The following is a 26,875-nucleotide window of genomic DNA, read 5'->3' on the forward strand; positions in this document are numbered from 1 at the left end:
GAGAGAAGTAAGAAGTGGGATCTCCCCAAGGATCTGTACTGGGACCAGTGCTCTTTAACTTGTTCATAAATGATCTAGAACTTGAGATAAGCAGTGAAGTGGCCAAATTTGCAGATGACATTAAACTATTTAGGGTAGTAAAATCCAAAACAGATTGTGAGGAGCTCCAAAAGGATTTCTCCAAACTGGATGAAAGGGTGGCAAAACAGCAAATGCAGTTCAGTGTTAGCAAGTGTAAAATGATGCATACTGGGGCAACCCCCCTGCCCCCAAACTTCACATATACACTGATGGGGTCTGAGCTGTTGGTGACTAACCTGGAGAAATATTTTGTAGTGGGCAGCTCGTTGAAACTGTCAACTCAGTGCATGGCAGCCGTGAAAAAGGCCAATTCCATGCTAGTGATCATTAGACAGTGGATTGAAAATAAAAATGCTAATATTATACCCTTATACAAATCTATGTTGCGGCCACATATGGAGTACTGCATGTAGTTCTGTTCACCATATCTTAAGAAAGACATTATAGAACTGGAAAAGGTACATTAGACGGCAACCAAGATGATCGGGGCCTGGAGTACCTTGCTTATGAGGCAAGGCTACAGCTTCTGTGGCTTTATAGTTGAGGGGGAAGGCAACTACAAGGAGACATGATAGAGGTGTATGAAATAATGCATGGAGTGGACAGAGAAATTTTTCTCCCTCTCTCAAACACTAGAACCAGGGGGTTATCCCATGAAATTGAAGGCCAGGAAATTTAGGATCAACAAAAGGAAGTACTATTTCACACAACGCATAATATGTGGATTTCTCTTTCATGGGATGTGGTGATGGTCACTAACTTGGATTGGTTTAAAGAGGGCTTAGACAAAAGCATGGAAGACAGGTCTATCAATGGCTACTAGTCTGGTGGCTATAGGCCACTTCTAGCCTCAGAGGCAAGATGCCTCTAAATACTATTTGTAGGAGAGCAACAGCAAGCGAGGGGGCATACCCTCACCTCTCTCGCCTGTGGGCTTCTTAGCAGCATCTGGTGGGCCATTGTGTGAAACAGAATGCTGGACTACATAGGCCTTGGACCTGATCCAGCAGGGTTTTTCTTATATTCTCCCCTAGCCTTGGACCCGGGACTGGTTCTTCAGACTCAACTACTCCCCTCTCAACAGGGATAGACTCTGAGCTACTGCTCAGGGTGGAGGTCATGACGTAAGTTCTCATATTTCAGATACACATTTTTATAGATTAAAATTGGATTCACACTTAATTCTTATATCAGAAGATATTTACTTTTAGAGTCAGAAGTATTTACCTTCTAAATTCCTGTGCTTCTATTTATGAATAAATTCAAAAAGATGCCAAAGTGGCTAAATAGCAGCATAAAGGAAGCTGTGAAATGAAAGAGCACCTTATTCTATATGAGCCTGCCCATTAAGCAAGAACATCTGCAGAAAATCTCCTTTGCATCCTACCAACATGGGAGAAGGCTTTCATTCTGGCTGCATCTAAGCTGTGTAACTCCTTATCTAAGGAAAATCAACTTGCCACCTCTTTTATGGTCTTCCACTACTGAGTGAAGACCTTTTATTTTTGAAGGGGGGGAGGAATTTTACCTTATAACTTGTTAAGTTTTAGCTCTACCTAGTGTTTTAACAGTTTTATATTTGATTTAATTGTACAATGTTTTAATTCTTGTGATTTTGAAAGCTGCCTTGAGAAATTTTTAAATCAATATCTAAAATAATAATAATTATTATTATTATTTCCCAGTCAGAAATTGAATCACTGCTAAACACTGTCCATATATTCAGTAGCGATATAGCAATGGAGTTTGGACTAGACAAGTGAGCTGCATTAATAATGAACAGAGGGAACATAAGAAAAACAGAAGGAATAGAACTGCCCAATGGAAGCAAGATCAAGAACCTGGAAGAGAAAGAACATTACAAATACTTGGGTATTCTCCAGGTTGTGGAAGTGAATACAGCAGGAGAATTAGAAAAATCCTGAAGTCCAAACTCAATGGCGGGAACACCATACAAGCCATAAACACCTGGGCTATACCTGTTATCTGATACACTGCAGGAATAATAGACTGGACCCAGGCAGAGCTAGAGACGCTAGATCGTAAGACCAGGAAAATCATGACCATCAATCATGCTCTGCACCCCCGCAGTGATGTAGATAGGCTATTCCTCCCTCGCAGCTCAGGTGGAAGAAGGATGCTGCAAGTCCATCAAACGGTAGAGGAGGAGAAAAGAGGCCTTGAAGAATATATCAAGGACAGTGAAGAAGACGCACTTCAAATGGTCAAGAACGAGAAACTATTCAACACCAATGAAACAAAGCAGGCCTACAAGAAAGAACAAGTCAAGAACCGAGCAGAAAAATGGAAAAAGAAGCCACTGCATGGTCAATATTTGCACAATATAAGTGGGAAATCAGACATCACCAAGACCTGGCAATGGCTTAAGAATGGCAACTTGAAGAAAGAAACAGAGGGTTTAATACTGGCTGCGCAAGAACAGGCACTAAGAACAAGTGCAATAAGAGCAAAAGTAGAAAAGTCAACAACAAACAGCAAGTGCCGCCTTTGTAAAGAAGCAGATGAAATCGTGGACCACCTAATCTGCTGTAAAAAGATTGCACAGACTGACTACAAACAAAGGCATAACAAGGTAGCAGGGATGATACACTGGAACATCTGCAAAAAATACAAGCTACCTGTAGCCCAAAATTGGTGGGAACATCAAATTGAAAAAGTTGAAGAAAATGAAGATGAAAAAATATTATGGGACTTCCGACTACAAACAGACAAACATCTGCCACACAATACACCAGATATAACTGTAGCCGAGAAGAAAGAAAAACAAGTTTAAATAATCGACACAGCCATACCAGGGGATAGCAGAATAGAAGAAAAAGAAATAGAAAAAATCACCAAATACAAAGATCTACAAATTGAAATGGAAAGGCTGTGGCAGAAAAAGACCAAAATAATCCCAGTGGTAATTGGCACCCTGGGTGCAGTTCCAAAAGACCTTGAAGAGCACCTCAACACCATAAGGGCCACAGAAATCACCATCAACCAATTACAAAAAGCAGCTTTACTGGGAACAGCCTATATTCTGTGACGATATCTATAACAACAGCAACAACATTGACAATAAAATTCTGGCATCCCAGGTCCTTGGGAAGGACTCGATGTCTGGATAAAACAAACCAGCCAATAACACCTGTCTGACTGTGTAAATAAATAAATAAATAAATAAATAAATAATAAAGCTTCCTTCTAAAAATGGGTTTTGTCCTAATGAGGAAAAGAAAAACTATAACAAAATACATGCAAGGTGCTAAAGACATAAACAACCTATGGACATTTTCTGTATACATCAGGAGCAAGAGACCAGCAAGAGAAGCAAGTAGGGCTTTCAGATGACTCTCTCAGAAGTGTTGTCCTATCTTCTCTTCTGCCCACTCAGTCTCTGTAGTTTCCACTCTCTATTCAGTCATCCTTATCCTCAGCTCTTGACTAATTTGCCCCACTCTCCCACTCCTCCTAAACCTTGACTCACCCCTCCATTAGAAACACCCATGCTCTTATGTAGCTGAACATCTCTGGAGGAGAGGGAAAAAACTGGCTCATTTTGCCTATTATAAATTCATTCTCTTCTCGACCTCTGCCATCCTCTTGACTATGTAACACTATTCATTCAAACACGCCACCATTTTTCCCATGCTAATTGAATTAGATTAGATTTAAAAAATCTTGTCCCCTCTCTTGCCCCTCCATTTCTCTTCTATATTTTCCCTCTAAATATGAAGCATGACATATATTCCCACTTGTTTATGCACCACATGGGATTAATTCTTCCCCATGCATTATGGGGTGAGTAAGCTGTAGAAGTGTGGAGTTTAAACATCCTTGCATTCCCTCTGTGTGTGCCCTTCAGTAGTCAGGATGTCAACCACTAAACCTAGACTGGGCTGTTGAGCTGGTATAAAATGAAACCAGTTCTAAAACCAAGGTTTTGCCATGGTTTGGAAGCTCAATTAATGGTTTGAGTTCTAGACTTTGATTAGCACAAACCATGGTTTGGTGTGATGTCTGAACTGAACCACTGTGATGGAGCTCAAAGAGAACATAAATACAAAACAAACAAGATTATACAAAAGCATACACCAATTAAAGTAGGTTAAACTAAGAATTTAATAGTTACTACTGAAATTACTATTCAGAATTTTGCATAAGTACTGTGCTAGCTACTGTACAGAACATAACTATGACACTGTTTCTAGCCAAAGTTCTGAAAGACTTAAAGATGCAGATAGAAGCAACCCAAAGGGCCCAATAAAGCCAGCCTTCCTTCTTCATATCATTCACTGAGGGAAGTTAAAAGAGAGACCCACAGAAAACCCTCATTTTCTGTGTCTGACCTTCTTTCAATGTTAACTCCTAAACAAAAATAAGAATCTCAACATAAGGAACCGACTGATCAGATCTAAACATATATATCTAAAAGTATCTTCCAACATCCGTGATGACATCTGATCTTGGTTTTAGCAAAAAAAAGGGGAAAAAGAAAAGGTCTGGCCAACATTAATGTTGGGGAAGGAAGATTTCTGGATGTTTTTGCAAGCACTATTTTATATCTGATATCACCATTATAAAGTATTAGTCCCTTATCAAAATATGGTAACCATACAGTTGTAATAAATGTCCCCTTCTTAAGATAAATTCCAGCTGCATAGGATCTATAGAAAATACACCTCAAGACCACAATGTCCCATAGTGCTGAACTATTTAACTAGCAACCCTACCTACAATAGACCCCTTCAGAGAAAAAGTAAAATAGTGTAGAGTAAGAGAGGCCAAACACACTTTGGCCTCTCCCTACAAAGTACCAACTGCAAAGTACCTACATTATTTTAAATAATCACATATGGACAACCCCCTAATATTTATCATATTTGTATACTGCATTTAAAGAGAGAATTTTCAAAGTTTGTTTACATGACAATACAAATAAAATAAATTTATTTGTATACTGCATTTAAAGAGAGAATTTTCAAAGTTTGTTTACATGACAATACAAATAAAATAAATTAAAGCAAAATAAAACCACTGTCCACAATCTTTTCTTTCTTTCTTTTTTAAAGACCAAGCATCAAAAGCAAGAGGGAGGTGCTGGCAAACCTAGTTTCCCTTTCCATATTCACCCAAACACTTTTGAATATTTTGGTGTATTATAGAATCGTATTTATGGCTTGTACATAGTTGAAGAACTCGAACAATTGTACTGCGAACAGCCCTCCTTTCACTGAAGTAAATGACACCGCCCTCCCGACACACACACACAGTTGTTGTTCTAATTTTAAACTAGAGGTAGGGGACATAGAGGACACAGGTTTTAAACTAAATTAACACAACAAATAGCATGAACAAATACACATACAGTATTAATCTGAAAAAATAATTTTCAGTATGATGAACAGTGTTAGCAAATTAATTTTTTAACAGTTTCTGCAAGTATTATAGGCATAGTTTACAGAAACATTTAAAAATGCCTTGCTAACAATACAAATTTTGAACTATCCTTAAGAGACATATCTATTCCTGATAGACTGGTTATTTGCTTCATGTGAATTAATATTAGCACAACAGAGCTCAACCTGGTTGAATTATTAAATACCACAATACATTCCCTTAAAGTATCAGACCTGCCAATCAAATGATGGAAAGACCATTTGACAAACTGCGAAGGAAGCCAAGTGATCAAATCTTCCTACGCATTTTAGATCTTGTAAGTTTCTAATTATCTATTAATGCCAGCATTAACCATTTTGCTGCTGTGTCAGAATCATTATCCAAAAACTTGACCTTGCAGAATTAAAACCAGTAATGTGGAAGATTCCACATCCCTCTTCACTCTCTCTTTTATATGAGGCAGATAGAAACATGCTGCACAGCTTTCTAGTTATCTTGCTCCATCATGTACATGTGTTCTTGCTGCCAGACTAACAGTAGCCCAGACGTCTGGCCATGCTTTCGCGGGGGGGGGGGGGGGGCTATTATTTTCCTTATAACAAAGTGATACCCTTGGTCATGGTCATGTGAAAATATTTTTGAGGTATCCTTTAACAACCTTTAAGTAATGAACTGATAAAAACAATATTTGCTGTTGTACCTTTGAAGCTATAACAAAAGCTTTGTTTTAGCATTTACCACAGTGTGCAATAAGAGTTAATAATCAAATCTGTCCCAACCCCCACAAATGTTAAACAAAAAGATAAAAGAAATGCAAATAGCTATTGTCATGGAAAGTTAAAGTACCTGTCTGTATTTTTAAGTGAAAACTATTATCTCTATCAATCAAAATTTAAGAATACAATAGCGCTAATCACACAAGGTGCTTTGACTGAGGTGCTTTTTCCTCATAAAGAGAGACTAAAAAAGTAATATACTTACAATTAGATAAGCGATTTGCAATGTTGCTATTAAAAAAACTTTAAGCAGTCTTATTGTTAATAAAATGCTTCTGAATGTGTGTGTTGATTTGCACCCAAGACGATGAAAAAGTCTCTACACATTTTAATAAGGTTGGTGAAATTTTATTCAGATCCTCACACTTGCCAACATGTGGTGGAATAGCACACTCTTCTGTTTGAGAGGAGTTACTCAAATGAAGGAAATAGTTAATTGGTAACCTAACCTAAACTCCTACTTCTAGCCTCAGTGTGTTATGTCCATATCTACCTCCCCATCCACACATATTATGTATTGCAGCTCTGAGCACTGATGAACTGCTTTTTGTCTTTTTATTTAATTTTTTAAAAAGTCATTTCCCTTTCATATGATTCTCAAAGGAAGCAGCAGTTCTCTTACAGGCAGTAAGAACCTCATATAGACTGCATACATACATGCTGTTTCAGGAAGAAGTTTTAATTTTTTAAAAGTAGATTCAATCAGAAACTGAGCTAGTGCAGTTGATAAGTAAGAGAGCACGCAGCAGTAATTACATCTAGATTAAAAGTAACAGCAAGTGATATTTTAAATGCCTTTAGTAGACAGTTAAAACTAGGATGCCGTTATGCAAACTCCGTCCCTCACAGAGAAGCAAAAGGACTGTCATCTTCCCCCACCCCACTCCACTCTTCCCCTACATTATCAGGTTTCCTACTCTATAGTCATGGTACTCCCTGAATCATAGCTAACATCTCCAGTGTGCTATTAATATCAATGAAGAGAAGATTCAATTTCCACGTAAGAAAAAGCTCCCTATTACCACACAGACAGTCTGGTGAAGACACAAGCTCAGGACACAACAGAAAGCAGAGTTTCTTGATTACTACCCCCCACGCCCCCCCCAAATCTGTGTTGTATACTGTTTGAAAGCTTTTAGCAACAGTGAAAGCATCATCTGTAACACAGTTGCAGACCAGAATTTCTTAAGTACAAAGAATATAAAGCCCAACATACTTCCTCTCACTACTGCCAAACTACCACCTGCCTGCAACAATTCACTATTTACCTGCACAAGAAAAATAGGTTACTGCAGAAGCACCTGTATTCACCATCCTAAGGCTAGAACAAACTCCCTAAAAAGAATGGGGTTGTTATAAAGAGATCTGAGCAAGAAATAATCTGGAGCATTTACGAAGAGGAACAAAAGAGGAACATTTATGAAGAGAACACTTATCTTTAGAAGTGCAAACTTACCCATTAATGAAGAGAAAGATAAAAGACTGGAGCTGTAGCAATAATTCCCAGCCAAGTGAAGAAAAGTTGAGAGTTCTGAGAACACCATGCGTACACTTCTAACTACTCAGACTTTCTCTGCTCAACATTGGCTGCAGTGTAAGGAAGGACTGAAGGTATGTGGTCTAAACACAACAAAAGCCACTGCCTTACTCTAGATTAAATATGCAGGAAGAGGCCCCTTTGCATAAACACAAACACTCGGCAAATGAGTAACTGGCTCAAATCAGACGCCTGCTGTGCATTCTACCTGTCCTGATCTCTCACAAGCTGCACAGCCTGTTTAATAGGGATGGTGGCTAAAAGATCACACAGCTATATTCAGCTCCCACACAAATAGCAGCAATAACAACTAATAAATAGGAACAATATTAAGTACTACACTGAGATTTGCTATTACAAAAGAAAACATTGCTCACCCACACACCTTTCAAGCAAGTGAAAGAGAGAGACAAAAAGACAGACATGCAGAAAAGAACCAGTAGGTAGAACATACTTTCTTTAATTAAACCCCAAATTCATCAGAATTACATGCTTTGACTGAGTCTCAAAGCACACTTAAAAGTAAATTCCACTGAAATTGATTCAACATACTTCCTAGTAAATGTATTACAGAAGTGTTTGTTGCTTAAAAGAGACTTTACAATTTACATCAAGGAAGCATGTGAAAGAATGGAAAGCCAGGATTCTGTTTTGTTGTTTAAAGGACAAAACGAAACATCTGCTACCATCTTTTTGCAGTTGTATACAATATTCTGGAAGATGTACAATAGTTTTAATTCCAAAATAAACCAGCAATTTGATATAATTCTTATTGTTGGGACTGGAGGATGGCAGAGGAGAGAAAATTGGATTTTTAAAAAATGGACTCAAATTCATATATTTTTTCAAAATGTCACAAAAGAGCACAGATATAATCAATTCAAAGTTTAGTCCCACTGATTTTAAAGGAAGAGATTTAAGCACATGCCTAACTCTCCTGCAGAAACCAGTAAGACTTAGAACAGATTAAAATTGGCTGGATTATGCTCTCACATATTTCCAAAGCACACAAACCTCATCCATTAAAGACATAGAAAACTTGGCAGCTGACCAATAGGATCGGTATACTGAAGCAATGTAAGTATTACAAGGTGAATGAGTGAGCTGAAGAGTTGGAGTTTGGGGAGGCGCTACGATTAATTTCAGAAAAGCCAGTTTCACATTAGCTTACTAAGTACTCTGGCATCTTTCTTTCTTTCTTTCTTTCTTTCTTTCTTTCTTTCTTTCTTTCTTTCTTTCTTTTTTTCTTTCTCTCTCTCTCTCTTATTTATTTATCTATTTGTTCAATTTCTATACCACTTTTCATTAAAATAATCCCAAAGCAGTTTACAATACAATTAAACAAATGCATAATGAAAATACAAAAAGGTACGGATATTAAATATCTCTATTTAAAAGTTTAAAAACCTATAGAAAACAGTAATACAAAAAACACAAAGCAGCAGCAGCAGTAAAAACTGTACTCTCATATAAAAGCCTGGGTGAAGAGCCATGTTTTTTCTTTCTTTCTAAAAACTGTAATGGAGGAGTGGATACCAGCCAGGAGAGATTCCAGAATCTGGTGGCAATGACTGAGAAGGCCCTGTCAAATGTGCTCGACAGCTGAGTCTCTCCCACCGCTGGCACGGAGAGCAGAGCCCCCTCTGATGATCCTATCATGCGGCAGAAATCCTTGGGAGCAGGAGGTCAAAACACCAGGGCCCAAACTGTTAAGGGCTTTAAAAATCAAAACCAGCACCTTGAATTAGACCTGGATGTATTATCCATGTATTCTGTACTGATCATTTTGAACACTTCATCCTCATTTCTAGAGAAAATCCATTCTATTTCATACTCACTCATTCTTTCAACCCCTCAAACAAAATCTTGGATGAAATACTTATGTAACTTTTGAATCATTCAAATTTTGCCACCAGAGGCACTCTTAGCCTTGGACTTCTGGGCCAAAGTCCATGGCCTCCACACCCCCTGGGCGGCCCCAAATTCTTTTTAGTCTGTCCCTGGTGGTGTGGTTGCGTTAAAAATCTGTTAAAGATACTGTGTGCGTGGGTGAAGGGGGCCTCCAAAGGACTTTAGGTCCAGGCTCCAAAATTACCTTGGCACACCTCTGCTTGCCACATTTATTTATTTATTTATTTAAACATTTTTATACCGCCCAAAACTTACGTCTCTGGGCGGTTTACAACATAATGTTTACATCATAAATATTCAGACTGTTTTTGTCGTAGCTGTGGCTTTGGCAAGCTATCTTTCTTATCTATCCATACACATTGTAAAATTTGCATGTTTAAGTGTTAATCATAGGAATCTCTTGTACTGTACAATCCCAGAGAAATGAGCTTCAGTATTGTGGTTTAAATAAAAATAATTTGTAGTATGAAATTATTATTCTTGACTAACTGGCCACATTTCTATGGACAATAACTGTCAGCTGTAAGCACAGATAGATTTCATGGTGAAAAATCTCATATAAGCATGTGACTAGCTTTGGATTTAAGTGCATGTCATATATTTGCTTTGATTCTAGCACTATTTGTAGCGTAAATCCATCAAGCAATGTTGTTGATAAATCTTTTTATTTGAAGAAATAAGAAGACGCATGAAAGATCCAATGATCAGAATCCAAACTATTATGGGCCAGCTTCTGCTTCTACATGGAGGCTTTTTAGTTTCCCCCTTCTAGCGGCTGCCTCTTGTGTCACCTGAAGAGCTCCCCTAAGGTTGGCACTCCACCACAGAAAAACCTCATAAAGCACAAGGGCCTTCCACAAGAAAATAGCTCTGCCTCTTCCCGGTGTGCTCAGAAGTACTTTCCGCTCATGCAAGGGGTGGGGAAGGGGTTGGATTCTGTGCAATGAAATTAACAGAAGACTTGCTGCAGCTGCAGCAGCAACAACCTTTGCTGAACTGCACTTTTGTTAAGGTATTGGATTTCACCAACAATACTAGAGAGCTCGAGTACATTTAATTTAATGCAACAGATTTCATTGTCAAGCTTGAGTTCTTGAAGCCTGTGGAGAAAAGGAAGGCAGCCTGGTTTTATTGTTTCTTTGGGTCAACTCTTACCTCAGTATACTAATTAAAAAAAATAGGACTGGTAACAAGAGGAGTAGCACTGTAAAACCCCTGCATACCTAGAAATTTGATTCTGTACTTACATGTATAGAGAAAACAATTACCCCTTTGCAGGATTGTACCTAAAATTTGACAATGGCACCTAAACCTTTATGCTTGCACCAAGGAATGGAAATGTGTTTCCTGCCTTAATGAGGAAGTAATGCTTCTTAATCCCTTATCAAAAGATTTCTTAAGAAATGACACCAACCTCTGCCACTCACTATTTTTGCTTTGGAATGACCTTTAAAATAAGGTGTTAGATAATATACTCTGCATAGATAACACTGATCTAACCTTGATGCAAATAAACCATAGAACAAAATGTAATCAGTATATCACTGTGTTAAAGCCTTTGTCCATCTCTATGGAGGTTCTAATGACTGTTTTGGCAGTTCTGGCTGGTAGTTATGCCTCCTTGCTCACATATATTGCATACTGGTTGAGCAAGCTAATGGAAGTGCTGTTAGTGGAATCCAATATTAATGCCCTGTATCGTGCAAAACTGGATGCAACTGAATATATTATGCAATAATAGGTGGTATCTAATTCCATAGCTAATAGATGCTGGATTCTAAATTAATATTTCAATAAGGAAACTGAAATAAATACTAGGTCTCGTTCTGGATCTGCTATTCTCTCCTGCTGTAAGCCTGTTCTCTGTTAGAGCAAACAGAACAGACATAGGATTCTGGTAAGAGGGTAAGAAAATTCTGTAGGCAAGATTCAAATGTCTGAGTGACACATCCTGATGCACTGAGTCAAAGATGTCATCTTCATGCAAGCTCCACTAGCTATAAGCTTGAGAGGAAAACGAAGTGTAGGGGGGAGTGCAGAGATTGGGGGAGGGGAGTAAGACCTCCAGAAAATAAACAGGGTGTATGGTTTCAAAGGCTACAGACACAGACATTTCATTGTTCGAGCCAATCATCAGTGGAAAATAATAACAACAGATGGATTCAGAGTCACTGACTTTTCATATGCACTTCATCTCTGCACAACAGATGATGAAATGCGAGAGCTATCTCAGAAAGGCAAAACATCTTTCAGTAAAAGAACTCTATACTCCAGATGGGGACCTTCTAAGGCAGCTGATTATCTTCTTATAATGTTTTAGATAGACTAACTAAAATATTTCAAGAACTTATCAGATATGATGAGTACAATGGCATCATTGTTTAGGAGGAGGAGACACTCTGGATTTGTGATTGAAAATAGTCACAGACATTGCTAGAAGGTTAGAAATGTGCATTTCCTGTTTCCACATCAAGTACTCTTAGCTCCAAATAAAGGCTTGATCCCATCATTCATGAGCTGGCATAAACTAGAATGGGGACTTTGCCAGTGGAACCAGGCCCGAAATGGGAACGTCTGCTTCTGGCAGAAGAGTAATTCATCTTCCAGCACACGCACACACACACACATTACTTGGGCAAGAGAGCTACAAAAAGATCTGGCTCAAGAAAGCACATTCTTCACCATTTCATGTGAAGAAATTAGGACTAAATTATAATTAACCATTACAGTACAGCCTTGCTGCTTCAGATAAGCAGTTGAACAAACAATATTACACTGACATGCAATTCACATGGTACAAATTCCCATTATATATATTTGGATGATTTTGATTCTGCTAGTTAGTATCTACTAAACGTTTAAAAGATAAAGGCAGATGCTCCTAGTCCTGTATGAGATTGATTCAACTCACAATGAATTTGAATGGCAAGAAGAAAATATTATCCAAAACCTATAGCATTCCATGAACTTGTACTTGAGAGACCTGTAGTCACAATCCAGAGAACCATGCAGTTATCAGTACATACCTAAATATGGTTATTTTTATTTTTCAAATAGAAATTCTTCATCTGGAAAATGAGCATAACCGTGAACTATACACCAAAGTTGTTTGGAGCACTGGCTAATATTATAAAGTGCCCTGCATATTAAAATGAGTGATATTAATCTGTCTGTGTGTGTGTCTGTGTGTGTGTGATAGCAATAAAAATGTCTTTACCGTACTAGATACGGTGTGAGGGGAACAAAACTGATATGTAGTAAATTATATACACCAACGTTTTGCTATCACACATCTTTTCCGGGAAATAAAACATAATATGCCTTTAAAGGAAAATATCAGCAATATACAAATGTTGGTAGATCAGATAAGCCACCCTAATAAGTGTCACATAAATATAAAGTCATGGAACTGTCACTTTATAGAACATTATCACTGTTTTATCAAAATCCCATGAAAAATGTAATTTGAATAAAATAGGTATGATCCACTGTCATAATTACACTAAGCAAATGGAAGAATTAGTTCATATACATACACAAACATATATATTAAACTTCCCTTGGACTTCAAGTGCTAATTTTGCAAAATATTGCAAAAACCTCAATTAACATTTCTAATCAACATTACCCTCAAAGAATAATGAATAATAGCAAAGCTGTATTCATTTGCTACCACATAAATTATATCATGAATAAAATTATATTGAACTTCACAACTTTTATACATAATGTAATAAAAGTTACATACAGTGCTAAAAAAGTACATTTCCTATTAAGAGAATAAATGTGTGTGTTTTCTCAGGAAAATCCATAGAATGGATAGAATTTGCCCAGGGCAAAATTCTGAAATTCGTTTAAGAAGCAAACAGGAATACAAAAGATACGTAACTTAACCATCCGGCTGGTTTAAGCTATGCTGATCATGTTCCAAAATTTATCCACACCCTAAAACCTATCCATACCCCCTTTACTAGCTCACACTGACATTACCAAACATGCTTTTTGCAAAGAGAGGGAAAGAAATAGATAGACAGACAGTTTTAAGAGGCACCAACAACAGAGTACATTTCTGCATAATAATCAATATAAGGGGAAATATATTTCCACCTCTGGGGTTCTCAGTTATATTTTTTTCTACTTATTCATACTAAGATTTGTGAAACCACAAAAATGTGCTTGTGGTAAATATACTCATATTAACGCCCTGTGTTTGGTGCAAAACACAAGACCAAACTTTGGTTTCTTTTGTCTAGTTTTGTGTCAAACAGGGCAGGTGAGAAAGGTGAGAAAGAAACTGCTTTTGCATTTGATTCTGGATTTTCACAGATGAGATGCATCCAAGGAGTTTAAAAATGAACAGCCTGATGTGCAACCAGGCAAAGCTGAAGTACTTGGACTTAAACCAGTTAAATCCCAGTGTACTACATCAGTGTAAAATAAGTACTTCATCTGAAGTGCAGTAATGAACTGAGCTGTAAATATTCTTCACATATTTCTTTCCTGACTTTGACATTTTCCACTGGCAGGGGATCAGAAATATGTTGTTATTGCCTCACACAATAAAATAACCCAACATTTTAAGTGTGACAGTAAGTGAAAAGGACAATTCTAGAGAAGGTAACACCAGACTGTGAGGACATTCTTACGACCGTTTGGGAGTGTGTGTGTGTGTGTGTTGGGGGGAAGGCTGTGAAACCTTTCCTTCCCCCCGGAGAATCCCCCAAACTGTGCTTGGAACGTAGACTGCACTCCCAGATGAGCAGCGCTCCACCAGGCAGCATGGAACTCCAGAGGCTGGGACCATGCATCCCAGCCTCCAGGTACAGGTATCCCACAATGCACCATGTGCCAAGCGCGATGCACTGGGGGATTCCCACAGGGGACGGGCACTAAAGGCATCTGTCTCTGTGTTTCTTCAGACTGCATGCAGCCCGAGGAGACATATGACCATGGAGCACGGGTTAAGGGAGCACTCGCTCCTTTAATCCCAACTAGAAGCCAGGCTAAAAAGCTGGGCTAGGCAGTGCTGCCATGCCGGGATCAGACCTGATCCTGGCAGTTCTCATGCGCAGCCTGGGTTAGGCTGAGCATGAGAACAGTCTCTGTGCATGAAACACTGGAACAATTTCTCTTCCCCAAATAGAACTACCCATATAATGGTATAAAAGCTGCAGAGTTCCAAAAGGTCTAGACAAATAGGACAATTCTATTATAATATTTCCCTGGTTAAGACTACTGTCATGCCCTACACATCTGGTATTCTTTTCCTGATAATGTCCACAGAAGAGGGTGGTGGCTGGACAGCTCCAGGCGGTTTTGGAGGAAACTGATTATCTAGACCCATTTCAAGCTGGCTTTAGAGCTGGCTATGGGGTTGAGACAGCCTTGGTTGCCCTGATGGACGATCTCTACCAGGGAATCGGCAGACGGAGTGGTTCTGCTCCTACCTCTTGGGTAGATTCCAGATGGTGGAGCTTGGTGACAGTTGCTCCTCAAAACAGGAGCTGTTATATGGAGTCCCTCAGGGCTCCATTCATTCACCAATGCTTTTTAATATCTACATGAAACCACTGGGTGAGGTTATCAGGAGATTTAGTGCTGGGTGTTATCAGTATGCTTGCTGATGACACCCAAATCTATTTCTTCTTTTCATCTGCATCATCAGGAAATGGCACTCATTCCCTAAATGCCTGCCTTCAGGCAGTAATGGGCTGGATGAGGGATAACAAATAGAAACTGAATCCAGGCAAGACGGAGGTGCTCATTGTAGGGCTGTGCTGCATGGGGTTCCCTGTGCTGCATGGGGTTACACTCCCCCAGAAGGAGCAGGTACACAGCTTGGGAGTACTCCTGGACCCAGGCCTCACCCTGGTGGCGGCCATGGCCAGGAGTGCTTTCTATCAGCTTTGGTTGAATGCTGCGTCCATTCCTTGAAGAGGACAACCTCAAAACAGTGGTGCATCAGCTGGTAACCTCCAGGCTTGACTATTGCAATGCACTCTACATGGGGCTGCCTTTTTACGTCATTCCGAATCTTCAGTTAGTTCAGAATGCGGCAGCTACATTGCTCTCTGGGGCAACCCAGAGAGACCATATGATGCCTGTTTTGAAACAGTTGCACTGGCTGCCGATATGTTTCTGGGCAAAATACAAAGTGCTGGTTATTACCTTTAAAGCCCTAAATGGCTTAGGTCCAGGTTACCTTAGAGAGCGCCTTCTTCTGTGTGATCTACACCACACGTTAAGGTCATCTGAGGAGTTCCGTCTCCAATTACCACCGGTACGTCTGGTGGCGACTCAGAGGTGGGCCTTCTCTGTAGCTGCTCCTGGGCTGTGGAATGCACTCTCTGCAGAAATCCGTAATTTAAACTCATTACTGGCTTTCAGGAGAGCCTGTTTGGCCTGGCCTTCCAGGGTTTTTAAACTGTTATAATTTTTTTAAAATTGTAACCTGGTTTTCCAGGGTTTTAAAACTGTTTTGAATGTTTTAACTGTTAATGGTTTTATAATCTCTTTTTAACTAATTGATTTTAATTGTTTTGTTATTAATTGTAAACCGCCCTGGGCCATTTTTGGAAGGGTGGTATAGAAATTGAATGAATGAATGAATGAATGAAAGCGGTCTGTAAACCGCTTTGGAAACTTGTTGAAAAGTAGTATATTGTTGTTGTTCTTGTTGAATAGAAACATCTTCAGTTCACAACTTGCCCATAGTGCTTTGTAAACAATACCATATCAGTAAACAGAGGCCTACATACGAAGTACCGAACATGCACATTTTTTTCATTTATGCTTTTATTTTCCTGTGTGTTTTATTTGCCAGTGTTAGTATGTACACTTTATTGTACATGTTAACATTCACCTACATTTAATAGTTCTTTTAGTGTTACAGCTTAAGTTTCTACTGTATGGTCCAATTCAGAGCCCACATGCTCCCTTCTTCCTCAGTTTGGGTGCAAAACTCTGATGCAGGAGTCCTTGTTTGTTACACCACAGCTCTGCATGTCTTTCAGATCCAGGAATTGTGGTGTAACTGTGGTTTACAAATCAGGATACAAAACCAACATTTATCTCGTATCTTGGATTATAAGCAACAGCTCCTGGATTTCAATGATTTGCAGAGCAGTAGCTTAACAAGATAGGATTCCTTTGCATCTTTTGGTGAGGAAGGAAAGAGGACAGGAGTGTGCAGATTCAAAGCTTCTTTGGCTCATGTTCCCAATCCAACAACATTTGCTGGATCACCTGAACAAGGCTTTATGTCTAAAATCCTCTCAGCTAAAAGATAAACTAACAAACAACAACTAGCTTAACCTGTGCAGAGCATCTGTGTGCTAGTACTTGATTGCTCCCCTCACCCCGCCACAGCCCCCCTCACCTCACCTCAGAGATCTCTCCACCCTCACCTGAGCCACACTCCTCCTCCATCCAGTTGCTTCCATCCACCTCATCCCTCTTGATCACTCCTCCATCCCTTTACTCCATCCCCCTCAACCCTCCTGTTCATGGCTGCAGCGTTGCTGGCACCTACTGCCAAGATGCAGCCCCCTATCCCCAGAGACCTCCCCACCCTCACCCAAACCCCATTCCTGCTCTTCCCCACAGAGCAGCAGCAGTTGATCGGGCCCTTCCTAACTGCTGCCACTGCCATGGCCACTCGTTCCCCTCAGGCTGCGGACAGAACCGGGCCCATTCCTTGCCTGCCTGCCTCCCTCCACCAATGGCCTCGGTAGCTCCCAACAGCAGCACTGGTTGACTGGGCCCTTCATTGCTGCTAATAGGCACTGCTATGGCTGCTCATTCCCCTCAGACTGCTGACAGGTTTGGGCCCATCCTTCACCCTTCCTTCTTTCTCTCTTCCCTTCTCTTCTTTTTCTCTCTTTCTCTCTCCTCCACTTGCTCTTCCCCTCTGTCTTTCTTTCTTCCACTCTCTCCCCCCACTTCCCCTCTCTCCCCCCACTTCCGGATCTTGTTCATCTTCTTTCCTCATCTAATTCACACAGTAGCAGCCTCTTTCTCCTGAAGGAGCTCTTTCCTCCCTCACGACCCCTCTCTTCGCAGACCCCTGCCCACAATCCTTTTAAATATATATATTCTCCTCCTCTACAATTAAGAACATCTTCCATCCAGTAACAGTTGCATTCCAACTGACCTTAACCATCACAGGCTTCTCCCATCTGCATATGGAATCCCCACTGCCCAATCACCACAGTGCCACAGGCTCCTCCTCCCTATCTGCATATGGAATATCCACTGCCCAATCACCATGGTGCTTCTGCTCACGCACTCTCGCAAGAGTTACGACGCACGGGATTAGCCATGTGTACGCCTTAGAAAATGATAGATAGATAGATAGATAGATAGATAGATAGATAGATAGATAGATAGATAGATAGATAATAAAAGCTTTATTTGTTAGCCACCCCATAACAAATTGTTCTCTGGGCGGTTTACAACACATCATGAAATAATTAAGCAGCTCAGATATTTCCTTTCTATCCAACCAAATATATTCACTAACAGAAAACAAAAAACCCCACAAATTCCATAGAGCCTCTAAATATATAAGGATGTAGCATGGAAGATGTGCCTTCAAATCTTTTTAAAAGTTCATAATAAGTGTTAAAGGTTCTCCCTACATGAAGAATGGAATGTTGTCCTTTAATCATTCAAGTGAACAAACCTTCCATGTGACCAGTGTCAAACAATCTCTTCAGTTAGCCTCCTTCAGCAGGTTGATGTAAATAGAGTATACACATGCTCCCGATGGGCCAATGGAAGAAGAGTGGGCCTGGTTGTCAAGCAGCAGGAGGCAGTGGCAGCTGGTGGCAGTGGTGAAGGTGGGCAGCCAGTTGGGAGGGGAGACGTAAATGTTGGGGGGAGTTAGTAGTGCATGTGTATGTGCACTGCCATGGGGGGGGGGCGTACACAGGCCCACTCTCCCTTCACTATGCCCCTGCACTGATGCTTAAACAGCACTCTGCTTGCCAATCCATTTTTTAGCACAATGTGAGTACTGATCGTTAGAAATTAACAGCGGAGGCCCTTTCTTGGGGTAGAGTGAGGCAGTTGCCACAGGCGCAAATACAAGAAGATAAGCAGAGGGCTCCTTAATACCTCAGGCAAGACCCCATGAGCCTCCCTGCTGCCACCAACCTTCTTCACCCCACTGGGGCCTGCTGTTCATTTCCCCCTTTTGACTTCTTTCTTGACCTCCGAACCCCTGACACCAAGCTAGAAATGCTCCTGCCACCACTACCTAACTTGATGGAATAGTCTGAAAGTCCTTGTGTGCAGCATGGCCACGGATTGCTGAGTACCTGCCTGCAGATGAGAAGGTATCATATTGTACATTGCCTCATAGAGGAAAATGTCTTGGGTCATCCCTGACTATTAAGCTCCAAAATGGCTTGGGGTCTGGCTATCTGAAACACTACCTTCTACCACATAAATATGCTCAGGTGTTACATTCATGGAAGGCCTCCTCCAATTACCATCTGAGATTAGGTAAGTGGTGACTCGAGAGAGGGAGTTTTCAGTCATGATCCCCCACATTTTGAATGCCTTCCTCAAAAGAGACACTAAACTTGCCGTCCTTTCAATGCCAAGTGATGGCTTTGTTTATTTGCCCAGGCCTTCCAGCATGTGGAGCGGCTGGTTTTGGTTGGTATTTAAAGGTTCCAGTAGTTTGTTTTTTTAATCATCTATCAATAGCTGTTGTTTCATTTATTTATTTATCTATCTATCTATCTATCTATCTATTTATTTATTTATTTATTTATTTATTTATTTGGAATATTTCTGTACCGCCCGAAACTCTGATCTCTGAGCAGTTTACAATTAAAACCATGTAACACATTAAATCAATGAACAATTAATATCATTTAAAACATTAAAAAATTTAAACCCCAATATTAAAAATTTATACTATAAATCTAAGCCTGGGTGAATAAATGTGTCTTCAGTTGCCAGAGATGGGGAAGCTCTTATTTCAACAGGGAACGCATTCCAAAGTCCAGGTGCATCAACTGAGGAGATCCGTTCCCAAGTAGCCACCAGATGAGTTGGCAGCAACCACAGATGAACCTCTCCAGATTATCTTAACAGGTGGTGGGGATCATGGCAAAGAAGACTTCTCTTAAATACCCAGGGTCTAAACTGTTAAGGGCTTTATAGGTAATAACTAGCACCTTGTAATTTACCTGGAAACATAACAGCAGCCAGTGTAGTTCTTTCAACACTGGAGTATTATGGTCTCTCCGAGATGACCCAGAGACCAACCTGGCTGCCGCATTCTGGACCAACTGCAGTTTCTGGACTATGTATAAAGGCAGCCCCACATAAAGTGCATTGCAATAATCCACTCTACAGGGTTACCAGCATATGTACCACAGTGTTGAGGTAGTTTATCTCAAGAAACGGACACAGCTGGCATATCAGCTGAAGCTGATAAAAAGCACTTCTGGCCACCACCTCAACCCGGAACACTAGGGAGAGGTTTGGATCCAGAAGAACCCCCAGACTGCATAGCTGTTCCTTCTGGGTGTGTGTGACCCCATCCAGAACCAGCAGATGAAAATCATCTCCCGAGTTGCAACCCCGCACTATGAGTAAAGGTAAAGTGTGCCGTCAAGTCAATTTTGACTTCTGGTGCCCACAGAGCCCTGTAGCTTTCTTTGGCAGAATACAGGAGGGGTTTACCATTTACTCCTTCCATGCAGTATGAGATTATGTCTTTCAGCATCTTCCTAAATCTCTGCTGCCAGATATAGTACAAGTGGGGATTCAAACTGGCAACCTTCTGCTTGTTCGTCAAGCATATTCCTGCTGTGCCACTTAAGATTCAGCCTCAGATTGTTATCCCTCATCCAGCCCCTTACTGCCTCCAGGCAGGCATTTAGGGAGGATATGCTTTCTACAGATGATGTTCATTTTGCTGTCATCTGCATACTGGTAACACCCTGCACCCAATCTCCTGATGTTCTCTCCCAGCAGTTCCATGTAGGTGTTACACAACATCAGAGACAATATGGAGCTCTGAGGGACACCATACAAAAGTTCTGAACAACAATAGTCTCCAAGAGACACCATCTGGAATCTGCCCATGAGGTAGGAGCAGAACGACTGCAAAGCGGTACCTCTCACCCCCAATCCCCTCAGACGTTCCAGAAGGATACTATGGTGGATGGTATTGAAAGCCACCAAGGGATCCAAAAGGACCTACAGAGTCACACTCCTTTGGTCAATTCCCAATTAGAGATAATCCATCAGGCCAACCAAGGCAGTCTCCACCCCATAGGCAGCCCGAAAGTCAGTTTGAAATGGGTCTAGATAATCAGTTTCCTCCAAGACTGCCTGGAGCTGGGAGGCCACCACCTTCTCAAACACCTTGCCCAGCCATGGAAGATTGGAGACAGGCCTATAATTTTTAACTTTGAGGGGTCCAAGGCAGGCTTCTTCACAAGCTGTCTCATTCTTGCCTCTTTAAGACAAGGAGGCATCCTGCTCTCCCTCAGAGAAGCATTTATAATCTCTACCAGGCCCTCTACAACAGTCTCCTTGCCAGACAGTATAAGCCATATTGGGCAAGGATCAAGAGGGCATGTGGTAGGCAATATTAATTTAGAGGCCTGGGAGAAGCTATGGAAGAAAGATCTCAAATTTATAGTGTGTTATAATTCAAAAGAAAATTTTGTAAAAATGATGTACAGGTGGTACTTAACACCTAAGAAACTAGCCTTAATGTATAAAAATGTATAGGTGCTGGAGATGTAAAGAAAGTGAGGGATCCTTTTACATGTGGTGGTCCTGCAGGGAGGTAATGAGGTTTTGGGATATGATTTATGATGAATTTAAACAGATTTTTAAATTTGTATTTCACAAGAGACCTGAATCCTTTCTGTTGGGCATAATTAATGAAGAAATCTCAAAAGAAAATAGAAATTCATTTCTATATCTTACAACGGTGACTAGAATGGTTCTTGCTCAGAAATGGAGATCTGTGGAAATTCCAGCAAGAGAAGAATGGTTGATGAAGGCATATGAATATGCAGAAATGGCAAAACTTACTGTATTAGTAAGAGATAGTCATAAAGAAAGTTTTGTAGAAGATTGGAAACCCTTTCTGCGGCATATGAAAAACAATGTGAATTTGGATTTATTAACGGGAGTTGAAATGTAAAAATAACAGTTGGGGAATTAGTTATAGTAATAAAATTAAAATATTACTATGGTGATGAAAATAAGGACTAGGACATAATAACTAGATATATAAATATGAAGAAAATATTTACATGAGAGCAAATATGGATGTTTTATTATAACTATGTTGAAAGATTAACTGGAAATCACATTGGTATACAGAAAACTAATAAAAATAAAGTGGGCGGGGGGAGAAGAGGGCAGGTGGTAGGCCACACCATTGTGAGCAACTTGTCCACATCCTCAGGGGTCATGAACTGAAACTGATCCAGAGTTATCAAGTAAGAAGAGCTTCTGGACACCTCGGCATCAGACTCTGTAACAATTGTGGAGTTTGAATCTAAATCGGCCTGAATACGAGAGATTTTGTCTACAAAAAACTCATTTAAAACATCACAGAGAGTAATTGTTGGCTCCAAATACTGATTCAAGGGTGAAGGGGAGCACATTAGCCCCTTCACAACCCCGAACTTCTCCGCTGGATGTGAACTTGCGTACGTGATATGGGAGGAAAAGTATCGCTTCTTTGCCACACACATCACCTGAGCATAGATGTTCAAATGCGCTCTATGTAATAATCTGTCACATTCAAGTCTTTCTCCACTTGCGCTCTAGCTACCTTGCTGCTTCAGCCACCGTACTTATTCCATATAGCTAGGTTCTAGTTTCGAAGCAGGTCATAGAGGATGCTTAGGAGCGAGCGTGTCTACTGCCCTGGTGAGTTGATTATTCCAATTCTCCACCAGAGCGTCGACAGGGTCAACAGCAGAGCCAACACTAAATCCCTCCAAGATTTCTTGGAATCCTATTGGATCCAGTAACCTTCTCAGGTGGACCTTCCTAATGGGCCCTCCACCCCTGCGGAGGTGGGACATGGTGGTGAGTCCAACCTTAACCAGATGGTGGTATATCCATGACAATGGGGAACCACCATCATGGTGGTTCTGCCTGATGGTGGGGATATCACAGGAGTCCATGGAACACTACCCTGCTCAGAGTGAAAGACCAGATCAAATGTGTGACCAGCAATACACATAGGTCCTGAGACCACTTGGGATGGGCCCATAGTTGTCATGGGCGCTATGAACTCCTGAGCTGCCCCAGACAAATTGGTTCCAAAGTGAACATTGAAGTCCCCCAGCACCACAGGGCTGGGAGACTCCAATATCAAGCCTGAGATCAAGTCCAGCAGCTCAGCTAGGGACTCCATTGGACAGCGGGGCAATCAGTATACCAACAGAAGTCCCAGTCTATCCCTGGTCCCCAAACTTAGGTACACACATTCAGACCTGTTGGTCAGACACTTCAACCGGGATTCTGGCAAGGGAGATATTGTTCTTATAGATCACAGCCACTTCACCTCCCTGCCCACTTCCCCTCCCCTGCTCTTCAGCAGAGTACCTCAGAGGAAGAAGCCAGGACCAAACCAGGCCACCAGGCTCCCCCAACCAAGTTTCTGTAATACATACCAGATCGACCCCTTCATCCAGAATCAGATCATGGATGATTTCAGGTTTATTCTGGACCAACCTGAGATTACAAATGAGCAATACGAGGCTCTTTGGATAGTTGGCATTGCTTCCCTAGGTCAAAGAGCTGGCAAGTCAGCCAGAAGGGGAAACAGCAATCTAGTTTCTGGTTTCCCTTCCCCTGCAACGGCCTGCTGACCTGTTGCTTTGCAATACAAGCTTAATACTTCACAGTCGCAAACTATGTTGAATAATGCTAAGTCAAAAGGAAAATAGTAGCATAGTCAAATTTAGCACCACAATTGCAGTTAAGCCTCACTTAAACAACTTCTCCATTTGCAACATAGTTTGGAAGCCTATAGAGACCAAAGGTCTCTGTGTGATGTTCTATATGTGTACCAGGGCTTTACCGGCTCCTCACAGCTCCTGAAAAGTTACTTCTGGACATCAAAGGCTGTCCAGAGTCTGTTATGAAGCACATAGGCCACTTTCTGTGTGTGAGCACAACTGCTTTCCATTTGGACCCAGGGCTTTTGGGATTCTTGCTCAATATTTTCCAATACTACCTGTCTTACAGAGCACTGATCAGTACGTAAATGCGTAGTTTCTAGAATTACATACTATGGTCAAAACTGTTATCCAGGTCAAGAGTAGAGGACACAATCACTTTAGTTCACTTTAAGGTCCCTGGAGTATGATTAGTAACAGAAGTATTTAATCCAAGAGTTAATTGCAAGGTGAAGTGAAGCTAGCAGGTGGGTACTACTACCACTACTACTACTGCTACTACAACACATATTTATATACCACTTTTCATCAAATGTTCCCAAAGCAGTTTACAAAGATATAAACAAACAAATAAATAAGATGGCTCACTGTCCCCAAAGGGCTTACAAGCCAACTAATATCCAACCAAGCACAGTTCATGTCCTTAACACCACAAAAGTTCTCTACTTTGGATCTCAACTGGGGTTATCTGTAGAATGCACACAGTGCAGCTAACCATCGGGTGTGTGTGTGGGTGGAGGGGGCTGTGCTAATTGCTTAAGTATGTTTTCAGGTCCGACCACTGCTTGGCAAGCACAAAATGCAAGCTCCCACCAAGCTCAGGCTGCTCATCTGGGGGTAAGGCTCTACCTGCCGGTAGGACGTGTAAATGGACCCAATATATGGATGGTTACGAGGTATAGGCTACCAAAGATGTGGCCAGACAGTAAGCTATTCAAGTTTTTAATCCAGTTATATCATCTGATGCAGGTATATGCCATGTGCTTTTGAACTGGTTGTTTTAGATCTATTACTAGCTTTATATATTTTCTCTCCCTTATGAAATCAGCTACAACTAAAACACTCTCTAAGGCAAGAGAGGTTTTAATGTTCAACTGATAGTGATGCCAGACACACCAGGCAATTATATTTCTTTTCCTGTGTTAAATAGTGCAAGAAAGCATCAGGGCAGGTAGCAAAAGAAACACTAAACTCTGTTCTGCACAGATGGACTACTGTAACGCGCTCTACATGGGACTGTCCTCAAAGAATATTCGGAAACTGCAGCTAATGCAAAATGCTGCAGCTGGAATTTTATCCAGCGCTCCCTCCTAGGATCATATTACACCCATTTTGAAAGAGCAACATTGTCTGCCAGTTTGTTTCCAAGACTAATTCAAGGTGCTGGTTTTGACCTTTCAAGCCCTTAACTGTTTGGGCACTGGATATCTGAGGTCATCGGAGGGGGCTCTGCTCTGCGTGCTGACAATGAGGGAGGCTCGGCTGTCATGCACGGGGTACAGGGCCTTCTCAATTATTGCCCCCAGACTCAGGAATGCTCTCCCAGTAAGCATCTGTTCCTCAGTCTCCATCACAGTTTTTAGAAACCAAGTGCAATCTTGGCATTTTACCCATATAAGAGTGTGGTTTTTGTTTCTGCTGCTCTATATTTTATGTTCCTGTTACGTACGTTTTAAAAAACCTTTTAATTAGATTTGTATTTTTATATTTCAGTTTAATATTTTTAATTGTGTAATGGTTTTAGTTTTATATAGTTTTAAATATTTTGTAAACTGCCTTGAGGTTGTTTTAGTGAAAGGCAATGTAAAATTTTAATGATAGATAGATAGATAGATAGATAGATAGATAGATAGATAGATAGATAGATATGACTAAGATGGGATTGCAAACATTCTGATAATGGTTTCAACTAACCCATTCTCAGTTTACCTGTAACATGAAGAAGTCATGCACACAATCAAAATCCCTGGTGGCTAGGGAGGGATGAGAGAAGGCAAGAGTATAGCTGTCTTCCCCCACACAAGCACACTAACCCGAGTGCTCTGCCATGCTGGCACCCACATGATCGGCATAGCGGAACTGAATACATTGGGGTTTTGAAGGAGGAAGCCCTCCAGGATCCCATAATGTATTGCACAGGAAGCTGAGAGGAAACCACGGCAAAACTGCAGCTCTCGGCTTCGAGGCAGCTCTTTAAGTGGCACTCTGTGATCTTCAGATAGCCAGGTGCCGACAGCTGCAGATCACAGCACCTATCACACACACGATTAGGAATGCCAAGATTAGATGGGGCTTTGGCCCTTTAACCTTAGTTAAAGGGTAGGTTGACTTCTAAGTAAATGTTTCTTCCCACCAATTGCCCACAAACCCAAGACTTGAATGGGTCAGCAAACAAACACATATATGGTCTAAATGAAAGGGTAACATACTTTCCAGACAGAAATAACCATTTTATATGATCCAGATCTGGATCCACAGTTCAGTTCAAGCAAGAGTGTTGGCTAAATAATGTCACAAGATAACGGGAAGGTAACCCCTGTTGCTCCCCCTGTTACCAGGGGGAGCAACAGGGGTTGCTCCACCTGATAACAGGCCGGCTGTTAGAGGCCCCCTGGTAATGGCCCTGCAGCCCGTTACCAACAGGGGAAGGTGACGGGGGAGCAGGGCCATTCCATCTGCCTTGCTGGGACTCACCATCTAGCCCCTTTGCCTCCTGTGGACATTCCAGCACAGACAGAGTGCAGCCTGCTTGTTGGCTGCCAAGTTCCAGCTGGCTGGCTGCCAGACTCCCAGATTGCTGAAGTTCTACCACCAGCTGCCTGTCCTGGGAGCTGCTTGTGAGGGGAGTGGCTACTGGGGCTTGCAAGCTTAAAAGCAAGGAGGCTCGCCAAAGGCGTAGCTGTTGGCGTGGCCGTCAGGCCACATATAGGCGTCTGCTGAAGCCGGCCGCCAAAGGGGGCCAGCCTTTGGAGCCGGGCCTTCAGGGGTGAGACTGAGGGCTGGGGGGTTGGATTGGGCCAAGGCTCTTGCAGACATGTGTTTGGGTCTCTTGAGGGGGATGGTGCTGGGGGTGTGCCTGGCAGTTCCGGGGCAGCTATTACTGTAGTGGTGGGGAATAGAAGAATTGGCGCTGGCAGAGCAGCTGGCCGTTACAGGGGAACGGAAATCAGTAATTTAGTAACTGTTTCCACTTCCAACTGCTCTGTCAA

The 26,875-nt window shown here is 41.3% G+C and overlaps 1 protein-coding gene across 15 annotated transcripts in view; it reads right to left on the bottom strand.

The window, feature by feature from the left end:
* The window catches only part of FOXP1 (forkhead box P1), an 823,426-nt gene that overhangs the window by 426,819 nt on the left and 369,732 nt on the right, over positions 1 to 26,875 (bottom strand). The window contains exon 1 of one of the 15 annotated variants that reach the window (XM_053290518.1): positions 7,717 to 7,735. The exons of the other annotated variants lie outside the window; for them this stretch is intronic. The gene's annotated coding sequence lies outside the window, so the exon portion shown is untranslated. Of the gene's footprint in view, positions 1 to 7,716; positions 7,736 to 26,875 lie in introns of those variants that run through there. 15 annotated transcript variants of the gene reach the window in all.

This window comes from Hemicordylus capensis, chromosome 2 (genome assembly GCF_027244095.1).
Source record: "Hemicordylus capensis ecotype Gifberg chromosome 2, rHemCap1.1.pri, whole genome shotgun sequence".
In the NCBI taxonomy this organism is placed as follows: domain Eukaryota; kingdom Metazoa; phylum Chordata; class Lepidosauria; order Squamata; family Cordylidae; genus Hemicordylus; species Hemicordylus capensis.